Source organism: Equus przewalskii, chromosome 15 (genome assembly GCF_037783145.1).
Source record: "Equus przewalskii isolate Varuska chromosome 15, EquPr2, whole genome shotgun sequence".
NCBI classification, from domain to species: domain Eukaryota; kingdom Metazoa; phylum Chordata; class Mammalia; order Perissodactyla; family Equidae; genus Equus; species Equus przewalskii.
This window is the reverse complement of record NC_091845.1, coordinates 42,292,522-42,316,573: the sequence shown is the minus strand read 5'-3', so window position 1 is coordinate 42,316,573 and position 24,052 is coordinate 42,292,522. Positions and strand designations below refer to the sequence as shown.

Genomic DNA, 24,052 nt, shown 5'->3' with positions numbered 1-24,052 from the left:
AAAAAGTAATAAATGAATGAATGTGGATCTTTCACAAAGAACAGTACATGCGGTACCTATTAAATAACATAAAGAATTGAAATAAAATTCACTTCCTTTGCGAAAAATAAGAATTTTGGAAACTTGAAATAGAATGATATATTAATTATATACTAGTCACAGAAAATGGCTCTAATAGTCTCTAATGATCACAGCATGATGAATAGCCACTGTTATTTTAGAGGCAAAAAATAAAGATCTAATGTAGATTTTAAAATTTTCACCTACAAGTAATAATTTATTCAAGAAACTGTGCCAAGAGAATGGAAGAAGAGTGTGTGTCCATGAGTGTATGTGTGCGCATGTATGTGTGTGCATATGCATGTGGCTATGTGCATGGGCATGTCTATGTGTGTACAAGTGTATGGGCATGTGTGAATGGTTGCATGTGTGTATGTGTATATGCATGTGCACGAATGTGTGTGTGTGTGTTTTTGAAGAGCAGAAATGAAAAAGGAAAGGACTTTGCAATCCTAAGGTAATTCAGATGGTGGATGGGCATTTATCACGAGCTTATCTTAATAAATGCTTTTTGTAGGTGACGAGAACAGTAGCATCAGCAAACTCAAATAATCTACTTTTCAATAATTCTCTTAGGCAGGCAAAGAACTTCTTTGCCTGAAATTAATCTTTTATTATTTTAGATTTTGTCAAAATACTTAGGCCAGGCTCATCTGTTTCAGTAAAAGTTCACTATGAGACTTTCCGTGCACATGGAACATACAAGTCATGTTGAAAATGGATCACAAAGGCCTGATAAAGCTCTAGGGGGGCTGTGGACCATAGGTCTCTGGTCTCGTAAAGGCTGGCACAACAAGGAAACTCAGCTCGAGGGGTTTACGTAATAGATACGGAGTAGCTGAGCTAGTTACAACACGCGAAGCAGTTTCATCTTTTCCCACCTTAATTTTAAAAACCACTTTTTTTCCTGCTGCCAGGAGATTTTCAGCTTAAATGACCCCCTGCCCCCCAACTTCTGGTCCAGTTCATTGCCAAAAGTTTACTGCTTGGCTGTCATTTGAGCGTATTTCTTCTGGGTCTTTTATTTGGGGTTATTTTTTAGAGAAGATAAGAAACAAAATGCGCCACTATTCAGCACAGGGTCCAAGTACTGGCCTGGCAGGAACGAGCTTCAGGCAGAGAGGCGGCTGCATTTCCGGGAAACCAGAGAGAGGCTGGGGGTAGCATTTATTCCAAACCCGCTTCATCTCAGTACAGATACCCCCTGCGGGTATTGTAGTTATTCTGAAAGAATGCAAAGAAGCAAAAAGGGAAAAAAAACACAACCCTTCAGAGATCAAAACTTCAGAGGGCAAAAGTTCAAGGGAAGATTTATTTTTAATGTTAAAAGGGAAGATGGCTTGTGAGCAAAATCAAGAACACTGATTAAAATGCAAAAGCTCAGAAAGCCCAGAAGTGCTATTTGGTTTGCTGAGTGTTTGTTTTTTCTGAGCCAGAAGCCAGTCAAACACATCTGCCTTATTCCTGAAAGGTCTGTCCAACTGGCTCTAGTCTCAGATAAAAACCGTTTACTACAGCTCCAACACGTGCAGAGGAGGGGGCAGAGGCTATTTTAAAAAGTCCTGTGAGTAGGTTGACCCTCCCAATGAGTGAATTGTATTTGCAAAGGGGTGTGTGTGTGTGTTGTCAAGCCTGCTTATTTGCAGATACACGCAGATGAGTAAGACCCTAGGTGAGATGGTAACCCAGCGCTACTGGATTTTCTTACAAGCTGCAGCATACGACTGATTGAAGTCTACCCCTTTCTCAGGCTTCACCAACTACACCTCTCCGTGGAACTTAGGGGAAGAATTTACTCACTTTCTACCTAAAAAGGAAATCTATTTGTAGAAGCTAAAAGCTGTGAGGGACATTCATATCATTTATTAGAAACCCATCTTGGAGGCAACTGAGATCCAAAACAGCCATGTGGCTTGCTAAGGTACCAAGCCACCATCAAAGCATCGTGTTTCCTATCTGGCAGTTATTATCAGTTTCATTTCTTTCTTTCTTTTCTTTCTTTTTTTTTTTTTTTTTTGTGAGGAAGATTGTCCCTGAGCTAACATCTGTTGCCAATCTTCCTCTTTTTGCTTGAGGAAGATTGTCCCTGAGCTAACATCCATGCCAATCTTCCTCTAGGTTGTATGTGGGATGCCATCACAGCATGGCTTGATGAGCGGTGTATAGGTCCAGACCCAGAATCCGAACCTGTGAACCCCAGGCCACTGAAGTGGAGTGCGTGAACTTAACTGCTATACCACTGGGTAGGCCCCAGCATTATCATTTTATGGAGTTCATTTTTCCTGAAAGAATAAAAATTATTTATACCCAGTTAAGGACTTTTCATAATCAAGTTCATTTATTTGTTCATCAAATGTATATTGAGACTTGATAGATATATATGTCAGGCACTGTCTTAGGCTCTGGGGGTCACACTGGTGAGGAAAACAGATACGGTCTCTGCTCTTGTGAGGTAAAGTGAGTCTTACAACTGTGTGAATTGGTTCTAAAATTCTGTTCTTCCTTTGGAGAAACTTACAGATGACTTGCAGCCTGTGCATCCTCCATTTGGAACTGCTGGGACGTGTGCAGCAGCCTGGGGGAACGCTCCAGCCTTTGCTGAAGGAGAACGAAGCACCGTCATGCACCGGGTGAGGAGCAGAGATGTGGTGGCCTCTCTGCAGACGGATCTGCTCCCCAGAGAAGGGGCCAGGAGTGACACAGAACAGCACAATCAAAACGCAGACCTGCAGACCATGGAGGGTGTTGAGGAGAGGGGATTCTGCATACATGCCCCCCTCAACAGTTATTTTAACAACAACAACAACAACAACAATGCCTGGTCTCCGCATCATTTCTCCCACAAACCGTGGTGGGGAAACCATGATGGACTGAGGGGGCCGTCTGAGACTGGGCTCTGATGCTCTTGTTTCTACTATCTGTTATGTGAGGAAGAAAGAGAACTTAGACTGGGTTCTTGCTGCACGTTAAGAAAAAAAATTTAAGTTGCCTATTGTGGCTTGGAAGCATCTTCAAGCATGGGTCAATCAACTAGCTCTTGACCTTGAATATGGGTACATCCATGCTGCATTAGTAGCAACACATCTAAACTGCTGGCAGTCAGTGAGCATAACCAGCACAGCTTGCAGCCTTCGTTCAGGTGCATGTTTGGAATTCTCCCACATGGTGAAGATGAGGAGAGAACACGAATGAGAATGAGAATGATAACAATAATGTATTAGATTATCTTGCTGTTGTTCTCTTAGAAAGTAGTGCTTCCTCTTTCCAATGTGTGAAGGCTATATTTAGAACCACTCTTGTTTTGAAACTTGGTTTTAAATTAAACTCAGTTTTGGCTGCGTTGGGTTCTGATGAAAACAGTATTATCATGGGAGCCAAGAAAAATTCAGTAAAAACACATCCATTGAATATATGAAAAGTTATGAGTCTATAATGATATTCAAAAAGGAGAAAGTCAGAAGAAACTCCTTTGAGGCTGCTAGTACCAATTCTTTATTTGGAAACTGTGTAATTAAAGAGAAAATACATTTACTGTCTTTCCAGTAGGAACTTTATTTCAGGGTAACCAAATAGCTCCAGTTGATGAGATAAAATTATTTAACAGAAGAATGCCAGCTAGATGTAGAAGGATGATAGAAAATCATAATCTAGGGGCTGACCCAGTGGTGTAGTGGTTAAGTTCACACACTGTACTTTGGCGGCCCAGGGTTTGTGGGTTTGGATCTTGGGTGTGGACCTGCACACCGCTCATCAAGCCATGCTGTGGTGGGATCCCACATACAAAATAGAGGAAGGTTGGCACAGATGTTAGCTCAGGGACAATCTTCCTTACACACAAAAAAGAAAATCATAATCTTGCAATTCCAATGAGAATGCAGACCCAAGAAAGGACTACCAACTTGTGTTAAAGATATTAGGTGAATGGTCAATGGGACCTGGACATTCATATGGAACCAAAGTAACACCACAACGATATGGTTCTGGTCATCAGGAGAAAAACATAATTGTACAACAGATGGATCAGACTGCCATCACCCTAACCTAATGGCTGATCTTAGCCTCAGAAATGATGGGACAACCAGATATTACACGTCTTCAGGTGTCATGCCTTCTGATGTCACAGCATCACCTGAGATGCAGTCTAACCAAAGATATTTACCTGGGATCTAATCAACCTGTAGATGTAACTTCTGGAAAATACATGGGAGAGAGGAACAAGAAAAATGATACCACGAGGCAGGGGGGTTTTATACGTCTAGTGGCTACAATAAGAAGATTCCATGAAGGAAGAGACTAGAGGCTAGAATAAAAGACACTGAGGGCATGTAACAACCAGGTGCAAGGAGTGGTCTGGGACTGGTTCCTGGTTTGGACAAAAAGGCTATAAAGGACATTTTGAGGAACATTTGGGGAATTTGACTCTATACTGGCTATTAGATGATGTTAAAGAATGATTATTATTTTTAGGTATGATAGTGTTATTTTTTGCCACATAGGGAAGTGTTACTTTTTAGAAATGCATTTTGAGGTATGTAAGGATAATGTCATGATGTCTCCAATTTATTCTTTGCAGATGACACACAGTGGGATGTTCTGTGTGAAATAGACTGTGTCATTCATGTCCCCTATGGAATGGCTGAACATACCTAGACTTTTAACCAACCACACTTTCAGAGATTAGGAAGTAAAGTGTAATTATTAGATTATACATGTGTAATTATCAGTAATGTGCTATCAGATATGAGTAAAAATTCTGTACATTTTCTAAAGATTAAAGTCTTTAAAGTGAGTAAAGTGAAAAAGAGTAGCAGAAAACAGTTCAAAATAATGGGGCAGGCATTACCATAAGACAATAAGTAAAAAAAAATTCAAGACCTGATAACTAACTTAATTTTAATATTGCCACCAGAATCTAATTTCCACTGATCACAATTTATGATTTTTATAACTTTTCTTCACTAAGTACTACTCAAAATCTTCGTCTACTAGTAAAAATTGATCCACTATAACGGAATAGTTAGATAAATTATGGTATGTCCATATCTGAAATATTGTGAAGTCATTAACAGATGAGATTTGGATTTAATTTAACTTTTGGATTAATATTTAATAACATGAAAACATGTTTATGGTATAATGTTAAGTGCAGGATATATAATGGTCTCACATATGGTCCCAATTTTATGTAACTGTAAATGATTTAGCCCCCAGAGAATGGCTGAGAGAGGGATAAGGAGGTGCCATCTAACGCAGTCCCGGTAGCTTTGTGACCGCCAAAAGAAAATAAGAGGAAAAACACGGTAGAGGAGACAGCAGAAAATTGTAGAGCTCTCCAGGCATGGATTATATCATTGTCTGTTTTAAACAAGAGAGTAGTTTCTCTCTCCATATTGGGTAGATGTGGTAAATTTTCTGACATGATAAAAAGAAACCTCTAATTTTATTCCCCTCCAAAACTGAAAGTTGAAGAGTTGAAGCCCTTTTGCCCTTTTCAGAATGACTAAACTGCATGAGCCTCCTCACCAAGTGCCGGAGCAGACGGTAGACCGGAAAAGGCAGTTCTGCTCCCTGAGACATGGGAGAGGCACACACGGAACGTGATGGCAGAGCCGTGTAAACCTTATGGTCGCCCATCACATTGTCATGGAATATTGTCTCCCTCTCTGGAAGGGCGGTCAAGCCTGTGGTGCGACCAGGAGCCTGGGATCAACCGAAGGAAATGCGATCCTTTCTCATGGGCAGCATTTCCTCAGTGACGGGGAGAACAAGGACCTTCATCAAGTGTCATGTTAATTTAAAATTTTGAAGAAAGCTGCTTCTTCATGGGATGGGTAAATAAAATTCTAACCATGTTAAACATCACTTTCTCCCCTGATTATTGAAGTAGGATACTCAGCAGCAGTTCAGGAGGTGGGGGTAGAGCTCCAGGCAAGGCAAGCTCTCCAGGTCTCACTGTGCAGAGAGTAAGCCAGAGCCAGAGGCATCACAGAACCCGACGTACAGACACGCACATGCATGTGCATGCAAACACACACATGTGCACACACAACCAAAGGAAAGCCTCTGGATGAACACACACCAAACGTTTAATAATAAATATGTATGAGGAACTAGGAAAGGAACGGAAGAAAATGAAACTTTAGCTTTTCTTACTCTATGTATTGCCTAATTTTTCGTATTTTCTTTTTACAGCAGCAAATATTCATTTATTTTATGTAACTTTTAAAAAGAAGGCAATATGAACTCACACACTCCTGGTAGAAATGTAAAAACAATAGTTACTTGAAAACGGTTTGGCAGTTCCTTAAAAATTAAACTTAGAGTGACCACATGACCCAGCCATTCCACTCCAAGGTGTTTACCTAAGAGAAAAAGAAATACATGTGTGTGTAAAGGCATGGATGTTTGGAGAAGCATTATTTGTAATAGCCAAAAGCTGAAAGCAACCAAAATGTTCACCAGATGCAGAACGGTAACAGACTGTGGGACAGCCAGATAATTACTCAGCAATAATAAGGAACAACTATTGATACACACAACAACTTGGGTGAATCTCAAAATAGTGATGCTGAGTGAAAGAAGCCAAATAAAAAAGAGTACATGGTATATATTTCAATTTATATAAAATTCTAGAAATGCAAACCAAACTACAGGGACAGAAAGCAAATTGGTGGTTGAATGGGGAGTAGAGGTAGGGGGAGAGGAAAGGATTACAAAGGGGCACAGGAAGCTTCTGGAGGTGATGGCTATGCTCACTATGGTCACTGTTGTGATGTCTCACTGCTGTGTACTGTATCAAAGTTTATCCAGTTGCATGTTTTAATAGGCATGGTTCATTGTGCACCAATTATACCTCAATGAATCTGTGGGAAAAAAAGTAATACATGTTTATTATAGAAAATTTGGAAATTCCGTACGAATGAAGAAGAAAAATAAATAGCACCTTTACTCCCTTGAGAGACCACTGCTGACATTTTGGGGTCTTTTTCTTCCAAGAAGTTTTCATACCCACCAGCCTGTATGTTCTACAAGGACAAGTCTGCCAGATGTGCCGGCTGTATTCCCAGCCCTCTGCCAGAAAAGCAAGTGCTCCGTAACTATTTTGAATCAATAAATGAATGTGTAAATACCATACCCTCTTTATTGCATATTATGTCATTAGAATTTTTCATGTCACTAAAAATTCTTTGAAAATATATTTGTGGCTGCACACCCTTCCACTGTCTGGATCTACAGTAATTGATTTTAGACTTGGTTGTTTACAATTTTTTAATATAATCAATAGCACCGTGATATTCAGCTTTGTGTATAAACCCTTGGGTATATCATGGAAGACTTGTGGCTATGACCGGGCAATTCCAAAACAATGAATGGATCCAATTAAGCAGGTTAACAACTTAATTTTACATCGTGCAGATAAAAATAAGATAGTTAAATTTTCCATCATTTAAATCCATTTGTTAATTAACTTCTCTTTCCCTCAGTTTCCTCTTTTGTAAAATGGGAGTAATAGTAGTCTCCACATCTCAAGGTGGTGGTGAGGATTAATGGAGACAATGCCAAAGGAGAACTTGCAACATCCTGGGCAGGGAGCAAATTGTAATGACGGGTACTTATGGGCCATTCTTGTGCCAGAATTGCCCATGGCTCCCTCTAAATTCCCTCAATTCAAAAACCTTTTCTTGTGATCTGCCAGTTTGAATCTATGCGTCGGCCTGGCTTGAAGAATCTTTTGAGTGGGTTGGAATTAAATACTAAGCACTGGGGTTTACATTGTTCCTAGTTAAACCTCCTTAGAATACTCATCAGAGCCAAAGATAAATGTTGGCCCAATGGAGTGGATTCCAAGTTCTGGCCCTGGATAGTTCTGGTGATCAGAAGGATTCAGAGGAGCAATTTTCTCTCCAGTGGATTTTCCCCAGCTTTCTGCTGAATTTCAGGGTTGAGTGAGTGAAACTTGGTTGAAACCACGAGCTTCATATAGTTGTGGTAGCAAACCATAAATCATTCAGGGTTTCTTAAGAAGCTCTGTAAACCTTAGAAAATCAAGATGACTTTTAACAGAGCTGTTTGATTTAATAGTTTTGGAGTGGATTTTCAGCCAAGTTCTGGTTCCAGATTCTCAGCACCTAGCAGAAATGTTTAGTGAGTTAAACACACACACACACACACACACAACAGCTTTTGTTCATTTAGATTAACAAAAGAAGGTGAATATGTAACTATACATTGACTCAGAATTTCTGCAAAAATCCCTTTATTTAAATGCTAACCTCCCATTTTATAGCTAAGGAAACTGAGACTGAGTGACGTGCTCAACCCCTGCTTAATAAGTGGTGAGAGGGATAAATCCAGCTCTCGCTGAATCCAAAGTAAGCATAGAATTTATATAATATAAAGTAATAATTACAGCCACCATTTTCCCTGCACACCACAGCGTACAAGGCCTGTCAGGTGCACTCTCTCTTCGGGCCCTGACAACCCTTCTCTGTTCGAGAGGCTCTGATGACGCAAGGCTTCTCCCCGCATCTCCCAAACTTGACATCGTGCTACTCAGTGTGCGGTACTGGTTCAGCAGCACGGGCATCGCCTGGAAGCCTGTTAGAGATGCAGACTCTCAGGCTCCAGGCAGACCCGCTGACTCAGAATCCATATTTTAGCAAGATCACCAGGTGACTTGTAGGCCCATCAAAGTTTGAAAAGCACTGCCATCAAGTCAGCCATCAAATGTACACATCATGGCCAGAGCGGAGCTACACAGAGTCACTGAGAAGACACAGAGTGGGCCCCAGGCCAGCAGTCTTGTGTGACACTGACTGAAGAGCTAAAGAAAGCACGTGTGCATTGAAACGGGCTGGTCAGGCAGGGAGGCATGGAGAAGGGAGTGTTACACAGGTGACCGTGACAGGCAATCCCAGCATTGCTCGCGGATCGAGGGGTTTGGCTAAAGGCCAGTGGCAAGGTCAGCCCTGCTGTGTGAGGGATGCATTAGGCAGCCATGCCCGCTGACATGGTATGTTTGTCAGGGGAGACCCTCAAGATCATAGGATGGGCAGACTGCAATCCATTTTTATTGTCCAAGCTTCATGAGGACCTTCCTGGAAGACAGGGCAAAGAAGAGGCCATGTCTGTGGTATCAGTTTAAAGTTCCTCTTCATTTACACATCATGTTTTTTTTACTTCTTTATGTTTCTCTTGGAGAATGTGGTCACTGTACCAGATCAAGTAAGTGGCTGGATGTTACCCTGTGCTGACAAGTTCTGTCCTCCTCTGGGAGGGAACAGAGCCATAAAAAGAAGCATATCTCCTCTGGGCCACCTCGAATTTTTAAGAAATGTGGCCAACTCTGAGCCTACAATTGCTCGCCTCATCGGGGAGCCCCTCCTTTGTGGAAAGTGGCTGGAAGCAGCGTGGGTAGTGTCTGGAGGGGGCTTGGCACAGCTTTGGCAGGGAATGAAGACCCCAGGAAAGCTTTGATTTTGGTGCCCTAAAATCTTCATCTCATTGAAATAAAAAGGAATTCAGCTATGTCTGATCCAGAGAGGAAAGTTCACCCCAAAGTCTGGGAGAACCTAAGATGACATTTACATCATCTTCTAACCTCTCGTCTAAAGCCATTTCCTCTAGCCTTGTCATTTGGCTTCTTCAGTGGGTCTGCCCATGGAGAGAGAGGGAGAGTGGTTATGCCAAGAAAAGTATTTGAGTCCCTGTGACATCTGGTTTTACATTTTCCTCCAAATCTCCATGTCTCCCCATCATATAATGTTGTCTCATTAAATGGAGTATAGATCAGAAGGTCGTAAGGAAGACGTTCCTGAGGTAACTTCTGTCAGATCAGCAGCCTTCTAGGCCTCTCCCCATCTCCCCGGTGCCTGCTCTGAAGCTCAGGCTGGTGGGAGGGACAGGGCAGCATGATACAAAGGTGCCTGTGAGGCCACATGGGGAGCTGTGTGGTTTGGGGTCAGGAAACCAGGTGCCTGGCTGTCAGGCTACACCCACAGACCCAGGCACCACCACCACGTCAGGTGTCTCTTGGTTTTGGCAGCTCTGAAATTATGAGTTGACAATCAGATGGCACGGAAGCCTGGAAACAAAGCTATCAGCTAATCAGAAAGGCCTGCTTGGATGTGGTTTAGACATCCTGAAAGTTAGCACAATGTGGCATGGGGTGGAAATTGCTATGCCCAGGATGAGTGATGGTATGTGTGTGTGTGTGTTATGTGTGTGTGTGTGTATATGTGTGTTTGTGGTTGAACCTACAGAGGATCTATCTTTGCTCTTAACTATCAGACGAACAATGAGAGATCTGGACAAATGGGATGGTTTTATAGTAACTTTCTAAAAAGAAGTAGTCATATACTTGCACAAATACAAGTCTACTTAACATTCAAGAGAAGTTACACGTTTTTTATGTATTTAACAGATAGAAACACTTTTATTAGAATCCTAAAATGTTTAACGTTAATTACACAATTATGCAATTTATTCCTGAATATACTCTCATAGTAGAATATTCAATGATTACCACCAACCCCTGACTTCTTCCTGGAGATAAGCAGTGTGGCCATTTGGGTATAAATCTCTCTAAAGTCTTTTGTCTGCTATTATAAATGTGCATTTGTGGCTAGACAGATAATGTCACTTGGTTGTTTCCATCAGAAATACCATTATGTTGAATATATCATCTACAATTTGCTTTGTTCATTTAGGGAAATACCCCGGAAATCTTTTCCTGTTAGTTCACATAGATCCACCTCATTCTTTTTCACTGCTGCATAGTATTTCATAGATTGGATATACCATCCTTTATGAAATCATCGTCTTATTAATGGACATGTAAGTTCTTTTCCTTTTTCACCGACACAAGCACCATTGTTGCCATACCTCCTTGAGGGTATACATGAATATTCTCTAAAGGGAATACTATTGGAAAATGTTTGCGACATAGGGATGCAAGCCTTATATGTTAACAGATCCTGCCATCATCCCCTCCCAAAGTGGATGAACCAGTTCAGACACTCTCATGAGTGTGAGAGTTCCTGGTTCCTCACCCCAATGTCCAATTTCAAACCCGTAAAGATTTGTCTATTGAAGGGTGAAAATCTTGTTTAACGTGCATTTCACTGATGACTAGTTAGATAGAGCATCTTTTCAGATGTTTTTCTTCCCCCATCTGGGTACCGCCTCTTCATACTTCTGCAGATTTAAAAATTGGAGTTACTCGTCTTTTTCTTTTGAGTTTGTAGGAGCAGAACTTCTAAGAGAAACTGCAAAAAGCAAGTAGTAACAGCCAGTTTTCTTTATTTCAGAAAGTCATAAAAGCATCTGCTTGCAGAGAAATGGAGAAAAAAAGCCTGTGGTGTGTGTATGTGATGTTTTTTCCATAGCGTGACTTTAACGCCCACACACCTTTAGTAAATGGAGTGAAGCCCCCGAAAATTGCAGCAGCAAAGATGAAAGACAAAGAAAGGAAAAGTAGTTCCACCAGATGCTTAGTAACAAGAAGGGCCATCTCCAGCCAACAGCTGAAATCTGGCTTTCCTATTCTGCAGAAGGCTTGGTTTGCAATCCCAGGTCAACTCATTCCTGTAGAAATCTTTCCTACAGTGGGAGCTTAGGATCTGAGCTCGCTCTCATTGGTTGCTCATCAAGAAGTGATGTAAGTCTGTAGCCCTCGTCTGGGGTTATCTGAAGGGCTCATCGCTCATGGTAGTGACAGAGACAGGGGAGCAGCCAGGTGGTGGCACGGAGTGGCAGGCCCAGGCTCACTGACTCATCTTCAACCACAAGGGAACTTATCTCCACAGGGCATCTTCCTGGGTGACAGCTGAAGTCTGGGGGCTTGAGAGCATGGGCACGTATGGGCTGCAGAGGAGCCGAGAAGGAAGGGGGCAGGAGAACCGTCCGTCTGTAGTTGGCGGAGAGCCGTCAACTTTGTAATTGATTCTGACGTGTATGCGGATGAGGCCATGGAGCAAACACAAGGATAAACCTCAAAGATGGGGTGTGGTATGGAGCAAAGAGCGGGATATGTGTGATATAATCCCTTTAACCCTCGGTTTTAAAATACTGTCTAAAAAGATTTGACAGGGAAGGGCTCCAGCCATTTTTAGAAAACAGGCTTGGAGTAGGTTGTGTTTCCATCCTTTGTGAAAGTGGCTGGGAAGCCGAAGCTATCACTGAGATGCTCCTGGGGAGCCCAGGCGAGATTTGAAACCAACCAACCCAGCAGTAGAACAGGGGATGGTTTGGTGAGCAGCAGGCCCCCTGGAGGGCTTGTTAAAGCACACATTGCTGGGCCTGTGCCCAGAGTTTCTGATTCCATGGGTCTGAGGCACCCCACGGCTCTCACAAAGGTGCAGGTGATGCTGCTGCGGCCACTGCTAGTCTGGGGAACAGACTTTGAGAACCACTGGACTAGAGATAAGTTGCCAGAGAAACCTTTAATTGGAGAAAAAACAGATGCTGGGAGGTGTTGAAGACGGTTTGTGGCTGTGGTCTCTTCTCAGGTTGCTGGGGGAGGGGAGTGCTGAGAGTTAGAGAAAACTCTGAGAAGTGCTCTAATGGCAAAGTCTGCAGATGGCAGATGAGGGACCACCTCTGTCCAGGGAGCTTCTAGAGGCAAGTGAGACTGAAGTCCTGGGTGGTACTAGCTGTGATGTCTTAGAAAGGTCACCCTAGTCAAAGCTGAGGGCCAGAGCCAGGATTAGATTAAGTTGTGAGGGAGAATAAATATTAGTGAGAAAGGGACCGCATTCTACCCAGGTATTTATTCTTTTAACCATTAAAAACTTGTAAAATTAAAGTAATAAATAACATGCACATGGCTAAGTAAAGGAATAATACTTTGAAGGCTTAAGACAAGAAATTCCTAGCTCTTTTTTTCCCCACTCTCAGTTCCATCCCCCAAACCAACTTTTCAGTGCTTCTCAAACTTTACTGAGTACACCCATCCCTTGGGGGTCTTGTGACATGCAGATTTGACTCACTGGGTCTGGGGCTGGCCTGAGATTCTGCATTTCTGACAAACTCCCGGGTGATACTGCTGTTGGTCTGCGGACCACACTTTGTATTGGAAGTTTTTAAATCATTCTTTGAGCTGTATGTTTTGGTAATCCATCTTAGACATTATTCACCTACTTCTTGTTATAATAGATGAAGATTTCGTTCCCACATCAGCCTCACTTACTTTCCCATCTTTACAATATCATTTTATTTAGAATTTTTATCAAGACCAAGTAGTGAACTGTTATTATATTTCACTTCTTACACAGCCTTTTGTTTTTCCTGGAGTTTTGAATTATCTTTCTTTTCTTCCCACAATGTCTTGCTCAAAATAATCCTCTGTTTCTCCTCCAGAAGTTCACCATAACAGCTATTCTATGAAATACTCTTTTCTCTGGAAGACGTCCCTACACCCACTCACTTAATCCTTCCCCAAATTCAAACAAAAACAAACCATTCCTGCCTATGAGCATTCCCCAAGCCATTTACTCCTCCTAGAATACCATTGCCTCTGTCCTACAATCTTCTCACCATAGGTTTACATGCAACCTGTTGAAGTATTACTCATTGCTCAAATCGTAACACAAGCTTCTGAAGCCATTTAGCTTCTCTGCTCCCCTCAGTAGAGATGTCTCCTTCTGCTTCCTTTTATCTCCCTTTTTCCTTCATTGTGCACGTATGTGCACACACACACACACACACCCCTATGTGTATGTACATATACATATGAATGTATCTATATATTTACCTCATGAAGTTTCTTATTCTGTCTTATATTAATTGTTTGGTATTTGCTTTATCTTACGCAGTGGATGGTAACCTTGTCCGTTCATGGATTCTACAGGTGTTTATCAAGGGCTCACCACATGCTGGACGTGTTTCTACCCTTCTCTCTCCAGCTCCTCCCCCTTTCTTATTAGCATTCTCCTCTGTCTTCATTCTTCATTGTAATCCTTTTTCTTCCTCCTCTCTCCCACATCCCTACTTTAGGAGGCATCTTTCTCTAAGGAACCAAAACTATTTCATGAAAATGGCCACTGAAAAAAGGCTTTTGGCAGCCATTTGGGGCCACTGGGGTGGAGGGAGGCAAAGGGATGAGCATTTTGATGCTATGCTTGTGTTGCATTGCTCTCCTGTGCACCTGCTGTCTTCTGTTTAATACATGTCTGTCTAGTAGGTCTGTGTGCAGGGTGTGGCCCTTTTGCTACGGGGATTGTGTCTTGTATACAACTTCTTCTTAGGGGAGGCTCTTTCCTGTCTCTTGGAATGGCTCTTCCTTTTCATACTTCAGCATAAATGTCACCTCCTCAGAGAGGCCTTCCCTCTCCCCTCCTCTGAAGCAGCTCCATCCTCTCCCTTCCCTTAACTCTCTATCACATCACCCTGCGTGGTAGGTTAATTTCACTGATGTCCCCAATTAACAGTCCCCCTCTATCCACTCCTTTTCAAATGGACTTGGCAGCTCTTCCCATCAAGAGGTGGAGTCTGTTTCCCCACTCCTTGAATCCGGGCTGACCCGTGCCTTGCTTTGACCAAAAGAATGTGACAGAGTGACAGTGTGCCAGTTCTGAGCCCAGAGCCTTGAGAGGCCTTGTGTACTTCTGCTCTCTCTTGGAACCTTACCATCACCATGTGTACAAACCTCGGCCAGCCAACTGGAGAATGGGAGACCATGTGGACCAGAGCAAAGGCCATGTGAGAAAGCCAGCCCCTCGCCAACTTGTTAGGTGACCACAGACACCTGAGCAGACCCAGCTGCGGTCAGCTGAGGCTGGTTGAGACCAGAAGAACTTCCCAGCTGAAACCAGCTTAAATGGCAACTTACAGAATCATGAGCTAAATAATAATCATTGTTTGAAGTCACTACATTGTGGAGTGGGTTGTTATGCAGCAACAGGCAAGGGGTGCAGCCTGCTTGTCTCCTTTAGAGCACGCATCACTTATCTCACTTTATGTTGTTTGTTTCCTGTCTCTCTGCACTTGAATGTGAGCTCTGTGGGAGTTGCCCCTTGCCTGTTTTGTCTCCTACTGGATTCCCTGTACCTAGAATACCGTCTGGCTATAGTAGGTACTAAATCAGTTTTGGGTAAATGAATGAACGAACGAACACGCTATTTGCAAATGCTGACTGTGTTGCTGTGTATCTGGGGGAAACCCAGCAACTGAGGCAAAGGGAGAGGAGCAGAATTTTGAATTAGGCCTGGATGCAAATCTTGATCCACCACTTATCAGGTGTGTGACCTTGGGCAAATCCCTTGACTTCTATGAGTTTCAATTTTATTATCTGTACAATATAAATATGAAAATCATATCTATCTCCCATGGTGGTGGTAAGGATTAAATGTGTAAAAATTATTTTGCAAATTGTAAAATATCGTACTGATGATATTTTGTTGTTTTTAGTGTGACTCAGAGAAGAAGGCTTTTTATTCTTCTACTTTTTGATTCTCTGGGTGAAGAAAAGCTTTAGTGTAAAAATTTAAATTTGTGGAACAAAATGTCTCCTTGGAGGATGCGTACCGTAGGCAGGAAGGGGAAGAGAAAAGAGAATGGCCTTTGCAATCAGCCACACTTGGATTTGAATCCCGGCTACCACTCACTCTGTGATCTTAGGCAGTTCAGTTAGCTGCTGCTCAAAGACGGTTTCCTCATCTTCAGAAAGGACACACTCTCTATCTTATAGTTATTATGGGGTTTAAATGAGATGATGTTTGTAAAGCTCCTGGCACAAAATGGGTGCTCAGGACATTTATTTATCCTCTCTATCCCTGGAGAAGAGTGGGGATCACAGTGAAGAGGAAGTCTCAGCTGCTGACCCTCAGGAACAGGAGAGAAAGCCGTAAGCAAGGGGCTTTGGAAGCATGAGGTATAAAGATTGTCAGAAAGGAGGCCCCAGGGCGCAAGCCTGTAAATGTGCTGGATTTGAATCATGTTCCCGCATTGTCATTTACTGAAGTTCTCTGTGTTTAGAAATGAAATCTTTTAACAAAACAAGGACAGCATTGTTGCTTTGGCACCTCCTGAGTGCCGAACTCTCAGATAGCAACTCTGACAGCAACCCTGGGGAATAGCTGTTAATGTCCTGTTTTACAAAAGAGGAAACTGAGGCTCTGCAACAGAGGCCACCGTGTAGGTAAGTGCAGAATTGGACAGACCCCAGATATCACCATGACATCATGACGACACCCTTCAATAGAAAGTACCGCTCAGGAGCACGTGCTGAGCGCCAGATCCCCGGCATGGCTCTTCCCCATGTTACCCCTTTGTGCCCTCACAGCAACCCTTTGAGGGGGTGCCATCCCCACATCTTACAGGTAGGGAAAGTGCCTTGCCCAGGGTCACACAGGAAGTGGCAGTCATCCAGCACGTTCTGCCCAACTGGACCTTTCACTCTCTTCCTTGGCCATTCCCGGGGTGGGGGGGAAAGTTTGAGAAACTGGGTAGATAGTAGGAGGCTTAAACCAGACAGAGAAATGAGATCAATGTCGGAGGCCAACAGAAAGGAAGGACGGGCCGTCTCAGAGGTAGAGGCAAGACTGAGCAGTGGAAGGGGGACTGTGCCCCGGCCTCTCCTCAGAGCCCCCTGGATCCACGCAGCAGAGGTAGAAGCCAAGACAGCAGTTGCCTCCCTCTCTGTCATCACAAACACAAGGGGCAAAGGTTCAGCAAGACATGTCAGAGAAAGGGAAAAGAATGGGGGTCCCAACTCCGACAGCCTGAGATATACCGAATAAAATGCTTGACGCTACTGAAAAATGAATTCCCAGTTTAAAAAATAGGAAGTAGACATCTTTGCTGCAGGACTTCTCAGAACCTTCGATATGCTGCTTTGACTGTTTTCAAAGAATTTCACCCTTTGCTAAGACCTACCCACATTGCTGGGCCGCAGCACTCAGCTTGGGAAGGCTGTTATATGTTGTTTTTGTGGGCATATTTTTTCCAAATGTGGTTAATATTGGAAACTGCATTGTTATTTCTAAGGTAGAACCCTGTGACAATCTGAAGGCTGTGCTGGGGTCTTAATTCGTGTTTCCCTGCACCCAGCAGGCAGGAACTCTATAAGGGTCTGTGTGCTCGGCGGGTGTGTGACTACAAAGAGGAGACACTAGCCCAGAGGTCTCAGGTCAACTGCCCCTCTGCAAGAAGCCTTTCTCTGGGCCTCCACTGTAGGCACCTGACCTTTTGTTGTGGTTGTTTTGATGTGGCCATTTTGAAACTGAGGACATTTTGATACAGCTATTTTAATGCTGTGGAAATTTTCTGACTTTTTGAAAACACCAGTCATTGAACTTCCATGTTTTGAAAAAATTATCAAGTATGGGACCAGGGGCAGGGTAAAATGGTCAACATGATGGAGAAAACTGGGGGCAGAGTGAGGCTATGGATGGGGGTCCATTTTTTATTTACATTTTGTATAGGAAAAGAAGAGAAGAGTTAAAAGTTTAATGGTCTCATTTTTAGGGTCATTCAAAGTCCTCAAGTTAAAAACCTGTCTGTAATCAAGACAGTGTGGTATTGGTGAAAGAATAGACAAAGAGATCAATGGAACAGAATAGAGCCCAGAAATAGACCCGCATAAATATAGTCAACTGATCTTTGACAAAGGAGCAAAGGCAATACAGTGGAGCAAAGATAGTCTTTACAACACATGATGCTGGAACAACTGGAAATCCACATGCAAAAGAATGAATCAAGACACAGACCTCACACCTTTTACAAAAACTAACTCAAAATGGATCATAGACTAAATGTAAAACACAAAACTATAAAACTCCTAGAAGATAACACAGGAGAAAAACTATGACCTGGGGAATGGTGATGATTTTTTAGACACAACGTCAAGGGCACAATCCATGAAATAAATAAGTGGTAAGCTGGACATCATTAAAATTAAAAACTGCTCTGCAAAAGACAATGTCAAGAGAATGAGAAGATAAGCCACAGACTGGGAGAAAATATTTGCAAAAGACACATCAGCTAAGTGACTGTTATCTGAAATATGCAAAGAACTCTTAAAACTCACCAATAAGAAAACAAACAACCTGATGGAAAAAATGGGTCAAATGTCCTAATAAACACCTCACTAAAGAAGATATACAGATGACAAATAATCATATGAAAAGATGCGCCATATCTTATGTCATCAGGGAAATGTAAATTAAAAAAACAGTGAGATACTACCACGCATCTGTTAGAATGGCCCAAATCTGGAACACTGACAACACCAAATGCTGGTGAGGACGTGGAGCCACAGGAACTCTCATTCATTGCTGGTGGGAATGCAACATGGTGCAGCCACTTTGGAAGACAGTTTGGTGCTTTCTTACAAAACTAATCATAGTCTTATCATGTGATCCAACATTCACGGTCCTTGGTATTTGCCCAAAGGAGTTCAAAACTTATGTTCACAAAAAAATTGGCACATAAATTTTTATAGCAGGGGCCGGCCCATGGCCAAGTGGTTAAGTTCTCCCACTCCATTTTGGCAGCCCAGGGTTTCACCAGTTCAGATCCTGGGTGCGGACATGGCACCGCTCTTCAGGCCATGTTGAGGCAGTGTCCCGCATAGCACAACCAGAGGCACTCACAACTACAATATACGACTATGTACAGGGGGGCGCTTTGGGGAGAAGAAGAAGAAAAAAAGGAAGACAGGCAACAGTTGGTAGCTCAGGTGCAATCTTTTAAAAAAAATGTTTATAGCAGCTTTATTCATAATTGCCAAAACTTGGAAGCAACTGAGTTGTCCTTCAGGAGGTGAACGGATCAATAAACTGTGGTACATCCAGACAATGGAATATTATTCAGCACTGAAAAAGAAAGGAGCTATCAAGCCATGAAAAGACATAGAGGAACCTTAAATGCATATTACTAAATGAAGGAAGCCAATCTGAGAAGGCTACATATTGTATCATTCCAACTATATGACATTCTGGAAAAGGCAAAACTATGGATCAGTGGTTGTCAGGGGTTAGCAGGGAGGGAGGGAGGGATGAATGGGCAGAGCACAGAGGACTTTTAGGGCAGTGAAACTACTCTGTATGATGCTATAATGTGCGTATATGGCCTTACACATTTGTCAAAAATCATAGAATGTACACCACCAAAAGAGAACCCGAAAGTAACCTATGCACTCTGGGTGATAACGGCATGTCTATTTAGGTGTACTGATTGTAACAAAAGTACCACTCTGGTGCGGGATCTTGATAGTGGAGGGGGTGGCATGTATGAGGCAACACGGGTTATGTGGGAACTCTCTGTAGCTTCTACTCAATTTTGCTGTGAACCTAAAACTGTTCTAAAAAATGAAGTCTATTTATAAGAAAGGAAAAAAAAGCCTGTCAGCACCTCTTGCTGTCTAGCTGTCATCATCACTAAAAGTTTCCCGGCAGTTAGCATGGTGCTCTCGCTCCATGTAGGGTGGCAGGAGGGAGGGATCCGAGCGCTCTGAACCCACCCTGATGCCTCCCTAGAGGCGGAAGTGGGAGAAGGGACAGTGGCAGGAAGGGCTGAGGGTTCTGGCTCCCGCGGTGGCCCAGGCAAGGGGAAGCTCTAATTCAGTCAGCTGGTCCCGGCCAGTGGGAGCCCCCGCTGCAGAGAAACCATGAGGGTTGGCTGTTTTCCCTGAAGTTTCCCCACACGGCAGCCCAGGATCTACTAGAAATGGAAACTGGATCATGTCCTAGTCTACATAAATCCCTCAGTGGCTTTCCATCGCACCTGGCATCAGATCAAAGCTACGGACCCCGGCCTCCAGCCCCTCCCATTTCTCTGGTGACTCCTCACACCTCTCTGTCCCCCAGCATGTTGGTCTTCTCATCCTTGGACACGTCAAGCTCTTTCTGCCGCCTGTTCCCTCTGCTGGGAATGGTGATCCCCACCGTCGCCTTTTTTTTTTAAAGATTGGCACCTGGGCTAACAACTGTTGCCAGTCCTTTTTTTTTTTTTTTTCCTGCTTTATGTCCCCAAACCCCCTCTGTACACAGTTGTATATCTTAGTTGCAGGTCCTTCTAGCTGTGGGATGTGGGACACTGCCTCAACGTGGCCTGATGAATGGTGCCATGTCCGCGCCCAGAATCCAAACCCTGGGCCGCCGCAGCGGAGCGCGCGAACTTAACCACTCGGCCACGGAGCCGGCCCTCCAGCCGTCACCTTTATGGGAATTTCTTGTAATTCAGGTCCTAAATGTGACCTCTTTAGTGAGCCCTCCCCTAACCACCCAGTGCGAAGGAGGCCCCTCAGTCACTCCTTCATCTCTCTCTGCTTTAATTCTCTGTCATTTAATTTCATACCACCTGTCTTGTCTCCTGCCACATCCCTATCTCTTAGATCGGGGCTGGCACATAGTAGAAACTTGACAGCTACATGTTGAATGAAGAACTCGAATAAGATCTTCCAGTGAGATAAAGTGTGTCAGGGCAGAAGGAAGATTTCTATCATTAATAGGGGAGGCAAATAAAATTACAAATCCCGCAACGAGCCTAACGATTCACATGCTGCGAGCACAAAACCTCAGGAGGTGTGGAGGACACTTGTTTCCCTTATAAATAGCTCATGTCTGCAAGAGCTTGGTGGCTGCACGGTGAACTCTTGACCTCCCCTCTGAGCTTCAGATACCTTCACTTCAGCACCTCAAGCACATCACAACCAATGCTCAATGCATCACTCTCTGCCAAAATCAACATTTCCTCTCACCTCCCCTCTCTAGTAAAGTGCCCAAGTCTTCCCGGAGCCTCCAAATGGCCTTGCTCTCCCGCTCCTGCAGCACCTCATTTGCCAGCTCTCACAGGTCACGTGGCCACGCTCTCCCCCCGCCTTCCATTCCTGATGCTGCTGCAGGGGGTGGACACTCATGCTCTCCCCTTCTCCTTCTCTTGACAATTGCCTCCTAACTGGCCTCCCAACCTTCGATGGCTATTCATTGTAAATGAATTTAGCAAAAATGACTCCTTTCTGTTCATTCTTGACCTTTAATCATTTTTACTGCTAACCACAAAACACGAGAAATTTAAAGAATCTAGAGGTGTCCTAGAAAACCAGTGGAGTGAAATCCTGTGCTGGCTTTAAGCCTCCTGGGGAGGGAGGAGCTCCCCATTCAAGCCCCTCTGCCCTGGAGGAGAGGAGAGTGTTTCTGCTATGGGCCAGCTGCCCTTGGTTCGTGTCATAGACTGAGCCATCCTAGCTACTCTTGCTAAGGTAGAAATATTAGCTGCTCAAAATGGATCAGTCTAGATCTGTACTGTCCACTATGGTGGCCATCAGCCATATGTAGCTATTTATATTTAAATGTAAACCAATTGCAATTAAATAAAATTTCTTGAAAATCAGTTTCTCAGTCACACTAACCACAGTCTAGGTGTTCATTAGCTACCTGTGGCTGGTGGCTGTGCATCGAACAGTGCAGACGTGGAACATTTCCACCATTGTAGAAAGTTCTAGTGAATAGCACTACTCTAGATTCCCAGGACTTAAGGGAGGTTTGTTTTTTTCCATTAATTTAGTCAAAAGATTATTAATAAACTCTCAGAACGTTCTGCTGGGCTGCAACCATGGCCAAGTCCCCATGACCCCTGTCCTCATGGAGTTAGTGGGCAAAGAAGAGTCCTTATGGATTTTACTCCTTGGAAGTTTGACCCTGGGACTCCTTGTACCTGACTCTATCAGACCCTCCCACCAAGCTACCCTGAACTCCTTCAAGACATGCTGGACTTCCCAAGTGAAGATAAGGCATCACTCAATGAAGAGTAGAAATCTAACATCGTCCTCTTCCAAGATGCCAACATGTTTTTGGAATATGACTTTCCCAATGTGTACAAAAGGCTCAGGAAGGAGGAGAACAAGATTACAAATCTAGTCTTAAACATGGAGAATCTGAAAAGAAGCAGATAGAAGCAAAACTCTTATTCTCTGCCAGAGACTATGTCAGACACTTGGAACGTGGGAACGAGCAAGAGGGAATTCAGACACGGCACTTCCCATTGGCCCCTCCGACAAATCTGGGGTCTTTTCCTTTGTTGTGCATGTCAGAGGTTGTGGACTGCAGCTTCATTCCACAATTATTCCCTAACGCCCCTCAACTCCAAGCACAGCACCTGGCCCTGGGACCCAGAGGGGACACACACACTACCCTGCCCTCTGGAACTCACCTTTGGTAGGGTGAGAATGCAGAGGGAAATACCCATTATAAAAGGGAACCTGCAACCTCTTACAATCACCCTGATCTGAATTCTACCTGCAAAGAAACACAGCACAGAAAACAAAGAATGGGAGTTCCCTCCAAGGAATGAATTTCTACTGGATGACAGCAAAAAGGATCACATTTATCCTAGGCTTCTTTGAGAAATCAGAAGTTCTCTCTACTGTTTCGTCATATCTTCCTGCCTCCCCAGCCTCGTGCTGCCTCTCTGCATCCCAGGGGAGGGGACTTGGGAGTTCTAAAGCAGCTCTTCCAGAACTTGATGCTGCCTAAGCATCCCCACCTGGACCACGGGGGACCACATGGCGGAGAGGGTCTTCCCACAACGGCGCATTTACTCCTTCCCTTCTTCCCTGACCTCCTCCCCTGCTTCCCTTCCTCCCACCCACCTCACCCAACCATTTGATGGACAAACAGTATCTACTCGGAATGCCCTTACCTGGTGATGACACAGCTTAAGCCAAGAGAAGGTAGAAAGTACAGCATCTTCCTTGCCCAGGCCTCTTGCAACTATCGTGTGTGTCCCAGCCTCCTGAAAACTTTCCCAGGTCCCAATCAAATACAAAGAAGGAGAAAATTCACGGCTTTCCCTGGCCAAAGACAGCCAGAAATCAGTTAACGGAGCATTTTTTTCCCCTCCATTGCCGCTTCCTGTTCTGTCAATAATTGCTAACTTAGAGGGAGAAGTGAAAGGCCAGAGCATTTGGCTGATTCTCAGTTATGTACCATTTTAGACACAATGCTCAGCGAATGTGGGACAAGGTAAGGGAATTCACAGCTCTCTCAAGGCTGCTGAATCAACCCTCACTTTCGTTCTTACTGCCCACAGTCTGTGCCTTTCTTAGGGGCCATTCATTGGCCTGTCCTATTTAGAAAATAAATCCAACTGCATCTTAGGTATCACTTTGTTCTGTTTGATGGGGAGGGCCGCTCTGCGGGAGAGCCACGCTGAGTCCACAGGACAATCAATACACTAAAAAGAAGAAATCCGTCTCCACTGGAGTGTTGTTGTGATTTTCCCCCAGAACAAATATAAAAAAGAAACCTTCGTCATAATGACGACGAGGATCAACTTGGGTGTTTGCTGTCGTCCACGGTGCAGGTTGTGGACTGGAGCTTCTACCCCACAACCATTCCCTAAATGCCCTTCAATTGCCAGGCACAGCCCCTGGCCCTGAGACGCAGGGGGTGCCGTTGTCATCGCGGGCCCCCCCCATAGTCTTGGCTAGGAAGACTTCACCTGTGAGCTTCATGAAAAATATAACATTTTGTATGTTTAGGCTTTTTCAAAATTTCATCTAAACACCCATGATTCATAAGATGAAATGTATTATCAGTGTTAATGTATCTGATGTATAGTGGTCATGTCAAAATACAATCTGACTATATTTGATGCCAATTTTAAGGCGTTTGTGCCTCTCCAGCACTCCATGTCCCTACATACGTGTCACATACATGACTTTCTAAAGTAACCATTTAATAGAGCTTTCACAGATGATGGGCATAGTCTATACCTGTGGTAGCCACTAGCTACATGTGGCTGTTGAGCACCTGAAATGCGGTTAGTGTGACTAAGAAACCAGTTACATTTTATTTAACTTAAATAGGCACACATGGCTAGTTGCTACTGTATTGGATGGCACGGCTCCAGGATTTAGGTACATCTGTCATGGCCAAAAAGGTTACACTGTGACGGACAGTGCTGGGGATGCTAATCCCTCACAGGCCTGTTCAGACACCACCACTCAAAGAAAGCTTATGAATGCACACTTTTAGCAAGCCTGACAAGG

General features: G+C 43.7%; 1 protein-coding gene across 1 annotated transcript in view; it reads right to left on the bottom strand.

Annotated features, from left to right (window-relative positions):
* LZTFL1 (leucine zipper transcription factor like 1) overlaps window positions 1-22,869 on the bottom strand; it is a 52,493-nt gene extending 29,624 nt beyond the window's left edge. Inside the window, exon 1 of the mRNA XM_008526423.2 lies at window positions 22,702-22,869. The gene's annotated coding sequence lies outside the window, so the exon portion shown is untranslated. The remainder of the gene's footprint in view (window positions 1-22,701) is intronic.
* Window positions 22,870-24,052: the final 1,183 nt, after the last annotated feature.